Below are 7,500 nucleotides of genomic sequence, written 5' to 3'. Positions count from 1 at the left end.
ATTTATTTTAATGTTATTGTTCTTAGATATTTTGTTTTTCCTTGTTTCCTTTCCTCACTGGGCTATTTTCCCTGTTGGGGCCCCCGGGCATGTAGCATCTTGCTTTTCCAACCAGGGTTGTAGCTTGGCAAATAATAATAATAATAATAATAATAATAATAATAATAATAATAATAATATATTTATCCTTATCACAGCATTTCAAATATATATTGAAAATTGATTATTATAATTGACGTCAAGTATATTTACAATAATAAATGACATATTCTTTTTAAACACAATCGAGTATTCTTCAAAAGAATCATAAAATTATGAATTTGATTAAGAAGTATTTCATTTAATATATATTGGAAAATCTGGCTTAATCAACGGATATCATACTTTTTTATAAGTTTCTCTTATAAGATTATGAAGTGTAAAATTACAACTGCAATCCATTAAATGCATATCAATTTACGTTTTTCTAATATAGAGTAATATGAATTAAGAGCAAATAAAGGTAAAAAGATTAAAAATCTTATTGCTTTATTTTTTATTGTTTATTTTCAATTGAGTCAATCCTGTTTGATCCTTAATTAATTTAAATCCTTGTTTGAGGGTATACTCAGACAGTGTATTCTATCTGCTTTCTTATTTCCTTTCCTCACTGGGCTATTTTCTCTGTTTGAGCCCTTGGGCTTATAGCATCCTGCTTTTCCAACAAGGGTTATAACTTGTATAATAATAATAATAATAATAATAATAATAATAATAATAATAATAATAATAATAATAATTCCACTGTAAATAATAGTTCTTGTTGTAAGTTTCCAGTTTCTTTTAATCATTTGGACATTCACTGTACTGGATTTGAGCACTAACAGACAATCCCCTTTCTTTGGAGAATATAAAGTCACTAGTGTACGTGACCTGTCAGTAGGACGGCTAAATATTTAGATATATATGCACGCACACGAACACACGCATGGATTCAACCCTTCCCACCCCTCCCCTTTTCCTCTCATGGTACCCCCTCCCCTCTTAGCGGGGGTAGGACTACTCTCCTTCCGCCTACCCGAGGGACGGGCAGACACTGAGTAGTTATACTTCTGGCCATGCCACTGAGCGTGACCGGAAATGAATATATATCTATATATATTTATATATAGCCAGATACTTGCCCTTTATTATTATTATTATTATTATTATTATTACTATCCAAGCTACAACCCTAGTTGGAAAAGCAAGATGCTATAAGCCCAGGGGCTCTAACAGGGAAAAAATAGTCCAGTGAGGAAAGGAAATAAGGAAATAAATAAATGAAGAGAACAAATTAACAATAAATCATTCTAAAAGAAGTAACAACGTCAAAACAGACATGTCATATATAAACTATTAACATCATCAAAAACAAATATGTCATAAATAAACTTTAAAAAGACTCATGTCCGCCTGGTCAACAAAAAAGCATTTGCTCCAACTTATATAGGAGAGATGGCACATGGTCCAGACACCTTATTGCCGATTGTGGAAAAGATTTTAGCTCCTAGATTTTCATAAGTATACCTTTTATCGAGCATTGAAATAATGATAATAAGGTGTTGTTGAGGGAAGTGATTGATATCAGCAGGAGATGCCAGGATATGGCCCTCAAGAACACACTCAGTGAAGATCGTGGTGAGAATGATTGCTCTCCCGCAGGGGGTTGAGCTGAAATGGTATATGATCGTGTTACTTTTAAAATCTTTTTATACGGGTTTTATTCGTTCTATGTCAGCATATACGAATAGCTATTAGGAATAGGAACAGTAACGTTCAGAGAAAGTAAGACATTTCCAAGGCTAGGAAATCTAACACCGTTACCCCTTTCCTTTAACAGGGTTCCTTCAGGTGGCCATTTTAAAGTATTAAAGGCCACTCATGAATGGCAGAGGCAAGGAACAATGACATTACCTTATCAAGCAGGACTATGCCCTAGAGACTGAACATTGAGCAAATATGAACGTGTTTAGGGTAACAAGGGAAAATGGGCACTACAGATTCATCTTTCATGCAGATTAAGAAACCAAAAACCAAAAACTAAAATTTTTTTAGTTAAGTTGTGCACAAAAGTTTTGTTTGATTTCGATCGATAAAATTTTTCAGTTAATTATGTTTATATTTTGAATTATATATATATATATATATATATATATATATATATATATATATATATATATATATGTATATAATATATATATATGTATATAATATATATATATATATATATATATATATATGTGTGTGTGTGTGTGTGTGTGTGTGTGTGTGTGTATGGGGCACCAAAGTCTCAAGTGCTTAGGGCCTCCAAAAGGCTTAATCCAGCCCTGCCATTAGCCCTTTTCTTTTAAATGATTCCTTCAGGTGGCATTTAACTAGCGTATTTCTGGCAACTTTTGGCATCTTGACACTGAGCTCCTAGCCAAGTAGCTAATATCCGTATTAATATTTATTCAAAATCGAGCATAATTCTGGTCGTTAAAGTACTAACAGTAAACGAGAGGTTTATATTTTACATTCTGTTACCAAATAAGGCTAATTTAGGAGTATGGTTCATAGGAATAAATTAATCTGTTATAAGCTACTTGGTTTAAGGTTTGGCGGGAAAATATTTGAAGTTACCGAAAAACTTATTTCTGTAACAATGCCTTTATCCAGATAAAGGTCATTCCCAAAATTCAGTTGATTATTGCCTCTTACAAAACCCATATTAGGTCAATTATTCCTGAAATCCTAAAGAAAACTCTTTTACAAAATCCACATTAGATCAATTTTTCTTCTAAAATCTAGTTAATCATTACCTCTTACAAAACTCCCTATGTCAAATTTTCCTTAAATCCAAAAGAAATACCTCTTTCAAAACCTATATTAGGTTAACATTTTTCCTGAAATCCAAAGGAAACATTTTGCTATTAAGAAAATAAACTTGGCTAGCGTCTCAGATGCAGTTGAATTTCTCAGTCTGTGGTAGCCTATTGGAAAGATCCCTGCCTAGCAATCTGCTGAACAGGGGTTCGAGTCCTACTCAAGCTCGATAGTTTCATATATTGTCTGCAACCTCACCATCCTTGTGAGCTAACGATGGGGCGTTTGGTAGATCCTACAGGTCTACCTGCTGAGTTATCAGCAGCCATTGCCTGGCCCTCCCTAGGCCAAGGTTGAGTGGAGAGGGGGCTTGGGTGCTGATCGTATAGATATATAGTCAGTCTCAAGCGCATTGTTCTGCTAAAGCATTGTCAGTGTCCTTTGTCTCTGTCATTCATGAGCGGGGTTTAAACCTTTAAATAGTCTGCTAAATGTTCTGTGGTTTACAGTACATCTAATGAACAGCACATCAACTAAAACCATAACAGCACCAATAACTCTTTAAGAAAGAGAAATATATTAGATCTGCATTTGACACATGAGCATGACTATCTTCATAAAAAAGAATGCGAAATATCATCTATTGTCTATTGGCTATACTCTATGGAAAATTCATTCTTTTTCGTTTTGTGACTTAACTTTATTATTATTTATTATTATTTTACATCTACTCGTGATAGCTTCTCTCTCTCTCTCTCTCTCTCTCTCTCTCTCTCTCTCTCTCTCTCTCTCTCTCTCTCTCTCTCTCTCTCTCTCTCTCTCTATATATATATATATATATGCATGTGTGTGTTTGTGTGTAATCATAATGTGCACATACATATATATATATATATATATATATATGTGTGTGTGTGTGTGTGTGTGTGTTTGTGAGTGTGTCGTATTCATGGCAATAAAACGAAGACTATATAAACCCACATCATTACGCATTTATATATATATATATATATATATATATATATATATATATATATATATATATATATATATATATATATATATATATATACATATATATATATGTATATATATATATATATATATATATATATATATATATATATACACATATATATATATATGTATATATATATATATATATATATATATATATATATATATATATATATATATATATATATATATATATATATATATATATATAAACTCTACAGACGTCTGGCAATTTATAAAACGCCATCCAATGCTATGAATATTGATATGAAAGATTCATATATACTTCTTTTTCAATTATCAAGACACGAAGTTGCCAGGAAAAATTGGATTTTTGGTAGATAAATTTGATAAATTACCGATACTTCAACATACTTTCCCTGAAACCATTGATATGAAATTTGCTTGCTGTAACGTCTTGAAAGGACTTAATAAATCTTAGGAAATCATCTATGAGCAGGAACAAGTTTGCAGAAGGCCAGGTAGCCACACCCAGGAATCTTCAGGTATATAAGGGTTCTGTTGCTAGGATAAGACACATACCGATACAGGTGCTTCAGCAATCAACATGAACTCAAAGGTGAGAGATAGAGAACACTCGTATGCTTTTAGAAATTATAAACTTTCGATTAAAATATGGTAATTTATTCAAAAGCTTATTTCTTAATTAAGCCTAAGTACCAATAAAAGTATCTATTCCTATAGATTTACTTATCTTAATTAAAACTGTTCATTTCTCAAACTTGAAATTATAATGATACTTTGTTCATTTGATTATAATTCTCTTTGGTAAATATTCTATGTTTCATGAACTTAATTAAAATTGATTCCTGAAATTCTTGAAATTATAATGATACTTTTTTCATTTGATTATAATTCTCTTGTTAGATATTCTTTTTTTCATTCAGTTATCAAATTCTAGATATTAAACAATTCTTTTTTTATAGGTAATCCTCGTGGTTTTGGGTCTGGCAGCTATGGTAGCTGCTGACAGCAGGGAATCGTATGAATATGCTCCACGAAGGGTAAGTCCATTCTCTTTACTTTGCAACAAACAATATTGTTTATAAATGTAAAATGTCCTAAAATATATTTGTTTAGTATCATTGATATTCAAGCTTAGCTCATATCACCCTCCCCTGCAGGATTCATCTGAGGAATCCTACGAATCCGGCGAAGCCAAGTACAGCTTCAACTATGCTGTGGACCACGACCCTTCCAGCAACGAATTCGGACACCAGGAAAGCCGTGACGGAGACGAAACTCAGGGATCCTACTACGTCGAGCTTCCCGACGGTCGTCTGCAGACTGTCAAGTATTTCGTCAATGGAGACTCAGGCTACGTGGCTGAGGTCAACCATGAAGATACCCTCCTCAGCCGAGTCAGTTGAGTCTTACGAGAGGCCAAGATACCGGTACTCCTCAGACTCCAACGAATCCAAATAGATTGTTTTCACTTTAGAAACATCTTGATGACCCAGGGATATATTTATCTAATTTATTTCAAAATATAGCATTTAAATTTATTCGTAAAGTTTATTTTTTCTTCCAAAATAATGTGTTTTAATGGATCTCAAAAATGGGGATTGGTGATTATCATGCACACCTTTACTGCTGAAAGCTGGTTGCTATGCTGCCTGGCAAACTAAATTCAATTAACCTAGATAATACAATTAATTTATTTTTCATTTATAGAAAAGTAAGTCAATATATTACAAAGGTATTATTATTATCATTATTATTATTATTATTATTATTATTATTATTATTGTTATTAGCAAAGCTACAACCCTAGTTGTCAAGGCAAGATGCTATAAGCCCAAGGGCTCCAACAAGGAAAAATAGCCTAGTGAGGAAAGGAAATATGGAAATAAATAAACGATTTGAGAATTAATGAACAATTAAGATAAAAATATTTTAAAAACAGTAACAACATGAAAACCAATATTTCATATATAAACTATAACAAGACTTGAGTCAGTCTCTTCAACTTAAAAGAATTTGCTACAACTTTGAATTTTTGAAGTATATTAATCGCACTTCAAGTAAAATGTTTTTTTTTTTATTCATAGCTGTATACCAGTATACTTCTTTACATATATATATATATATATATATATATATATATATATATATATATATATATAAATATATATATATATATATACATATATATATATTCATTATGGGGTAACCTTCCATAGTTTACTCTCCAAACAATTTTCTTATTTTAGGTCACGTTACGAATAAGGCGATAAAAATGTACTATGATATAAAAATATATCTTCCATTTTATTACGTTTGTTTGGTCAAATTACAATAAAACATACTAGAATTTTTAGATGATATATTCCATTGAAAATATGGAAATTCATATTGTTATCCTCATTTTTATTAACATAATTGCTAAGATATTCGCACTAGAATACTAGCAGATAAGAAATCCTAGATAACGTATCAGTACTCTTAATATTTAGTTATTAATAATTATAAATTAAGCAATCCAAACTATTATCAGTATAAATATATAAATATATATATACATATATATATATGTATATATATATTTATATATATATACATTATTATATATATATATGTATATATATAATATATATATATATATATATATATATATATATATATATATATATGTACAATATATATATATATATATATATATATATATATATATATATATATATATATATATATATATTTATATATATATAAATATATATATATATATATACATATATATATATATATATATATATATATATGTATATTTACATATGTATATATACATATATATATATATATATATATATATATATATATATATATATATATATATATATATATATATATATATATATATATATATATATAAATAAATATATGGCCGCTGACAGTTACATTCTTTAATAAAAACAATGATAAAGAAAATACCAAAATTAGAATTGGCCTTTATATATATCGTGACATTGCAAGAAGTGTGGTCTAATGGAGGTACTGAGTTCATGTATATTATAAGCCTTGAATAATAGTTGAAGGAACTGGTCTTTTAAAAACTTAATCAAACTATTCTTTAGATGTATTCTCACTACATACAGAGGTCCACAAAAGCTCAATTCTTACCTAGCATTGGTTAAAATGAGAGTACATGTCCCCTTGGGTGTTATCTGTTGATATTAACGCCAAAAAAGGGAATAGTCACCAGGAAAAGGTTGTTTGAGGAAAGAACCATCAGTTATTTTGGCCTACTTTAAACGTTGTAATCGTTGTAGAGGCTATATGAGGAACGAACCACCAGTGATTTGAGCATATTGAAACCATTGTGAACGTAAAAGAGTGTGTCTGAGCCTGGTAAGCCAACATCCTGCAGAGATTTTAGCCAACACTGAATGTCCTTCTGGGGCAACACCACAAACAAACAAGGGAATACATCTTACTGGGTGCCAACTGTGTATTTACTGCTCAGATCAAGACCTTAGAGAGGCAAATAACAACGCCCTCCTGTTAAATCGACATTGTCGAGATAAGATATGATGATGATGATAACTATTGTCTGATAACTGACGATGTCATACCACATATTAAGTGATAAACACATCAGTCAAAGTATCTATTTCTATCAGCAATTAGAATTCCCGC

At 30.5% G+C, this 7,500-nt stretch overlaps 1 pseudogene; it reads left to right on the top strand.

The window, feature by feature from the left end:
- The first annotated feature begins 4,385 nt into the window (after positions 1 to 4,385).
- On the top strand, positions 4,386 to 5,398 carry LOC137623162 (pro-resilin-like; annotated as a pseudogene).
- Positions 5,399 to 7,500: the final 2,102 nt, after the last annotated feature.

Source organism: Palaemon carinicauda, chromosome 30 (genome assembly GCF_036898095.1).
Source record: "Palaemon carinicauda isolate YSFRI2023 chromosome 30, ASM3689809v2, whole genome shotgun sequence".
NCBI classification, from domain to species: Eukaryota; Metazoa; Arthropoda; class Malacostraca; order Decapoda; family Palaemonidae; genus Palaemon; species Palaemon carinicauda.
Note: the sequence above shows the minus strand (reverse complement) of the source record. Positions and strands in the feature narration are given on the sequence as shown.